Consider the following 1,973-nt stretch of genomic DNA (forward strand, 5'->3'; position numbering starts at 1 on the left):
AAGCTCCTGCCAAGCCATAATAGACGTTGTCCAGAGCCCAACAACCAATGCAGTCCTTCCCTCCAGCAGAAACCTCTCCAGCCTGGTTTTTACAGGCCAGCTTTCCATCAGCCTTCTGGTCTTCTGAGCTCTGACCAGAATCTTCCTCACAGAACAGCAGAAGCTGTTTCAGCACTTTGCTTGTAGGTGACATCTCTGAACCTTTCCTGTCTCTCCCCCATAAGCCAGTCCCAAAAGCTTGTAATCCACGTGGTCAGGTTGAGCCCCAGCAATGACCCCACTCTTGGTACCAAATTCTGTCTCAGTTACTCTTCTCTCATGGCTGGGACGAATACCCAACACCCAAATGAAGAAAGGAAAATTTATTTAGCTCATAGTCACTGGAGGTTTCAGTCCATATTTAGCTGGGTCCAAGGCAGAGCAGGCACAAGTCAGAAAGCAACCTTTCATAGCAGTGGCAAAGAGCAAGAGCTAAGGGAGAGGTAGCATCAGCTCAAGCAGCTAACTTCTCTTCCCTCCTTACACTGAAATGCAAATTACCTGCTCCAGGGCAGGTGCAGCATTCACATCCACAATAATCTCAAACTCCAGAAGCCACCCCAAGACTGAATGAGGCTTTTGGGGGACACCTATACACAAACCATAGCACCACCGCAACAATCTACTATCATATACCAAGTATTGTGGATATGAACCCAAGTCGTCCCAGATAATCCAGTAAACAAAGTTAGTGTAATGCACTGGTGTGAAGTGTGATATACAAAACAGTCCCTTTTAATCTTCATCAAAGTTTTGCTGTAGAAGAAAATTGGCAGCCAAATTATCATTCTTCTCACAAGCAAAATATGCTTGTATCACAAGTCCTTCAGAAAATGCTAATGCCTTTAACCTTTTTATAGCTTCCTTCTCCTGAGGTATTACTTGGGTGTAGTTCATGTGCCCACTTCCAGCTTCTGCAATTCGTCCACTGCCACTTCCGTCACCTCTGCCTTGACCACCAGCTTCCTGAACTGATTCATTCAACATCTGAATAAAATGCTCCTGGTATGGGCTAATTTGCTGCAGCAACTGAGGATCATCTTAACCTATCTGTTGTAGCAATGCTGGAAGCAGGGAAGGATTTTGTTGGATAATTTGTCTCATCTATTGATACTGAGGCTGATTCTGTAAAAACTCAAGGGGATGTCCTCCAGAGCCTGTTGTCATTGTCGCTGCTGCAGCCACTGTAGTGACCTGAGGCATCCCAGTACTAGCTGCCTGAGGAGGGTCAACCACAGCCTGACTTTCTCTATCTCCAGGGATTCCCATTAAAAGATATTGCACTGCTCTGTCAGGGTTGTTGAAACTGGCTCTCAGGGCTGCAACTACTTGCTCTTGTTCATAGCCCATAGACATGATCTCAGTTACCATATTCTCATAAGACTGACCTGTCACAAGTGCACTGTTGGTTTGACCGAGAAGAATCTCCTGATGTACCGTCAGTTGATGTAGGGCTGCTAGCTGGTGGTATCTCTGCTGGCTTTTCTGCAGGCTTCTCCTGCTGAGCTGCACTGGCAGGCACTGGTTCAGAAGATGCCGTTGTCACTACTGGGAGTCAAAGCAGGGGCAGGGGTTGGTGCCTGAGCCATAGCTGTTGCTGTGGAGGAACTAACAGTGATGGTGCTGGCAGGACTCGACTGCTGCATTGTAGCTGGTGCTGGTGTGGTCACTGCTTTGGGATTTGTCACCATAACCACCACAAAGTTTTTCTCATTGATTTTATATTCTTTGAGAGCAGAATCATCATTGTAGATTTTACCAGCATAAATTAATTTTTGACCTGCTACTGGGAAGGCATCTTTCCCTTTTACAGATTCAATATTCTCTTTCAGTGCTTTCACTGTCTCCTCCGGGTTGATATCGATCTTGAAAGTCTGCTGCTAGAGGGTCTTCAGGGTGACCTGCATGGCGCCACTTCAGCTCTGCTGCCGGGC

General features: G+C 46.6%; 1 pseudogene; it reads right to left on the minus strand.

Annotated features, from left to right (window-relative positions):
• Positions 1-726: 726 nt before the first annotated feature.
• LOC101569143 lies at positions 727-1,946 on the minus strand (annotated as a pseudogene).
• Between the last annotated feature and the right edge of the window lie 27 nt (positions 1,947-1,973).

Source organism: Octodon degus, unplaced genomic scaffold (genome assembly GCF_000260255.1).
Source record: "Octodon degus isolate 3935 unplaced genomic scaffold, OctDeg1.0 scaffold00142, whole genome shotgun sequence".
NCBI classification, from domain to species: domain Eukaryota; kingdom Metazoa; phylum Chordata; class Mammalia; order Rodentia; family Octodontidae; genus Octodon; species Octodon degus.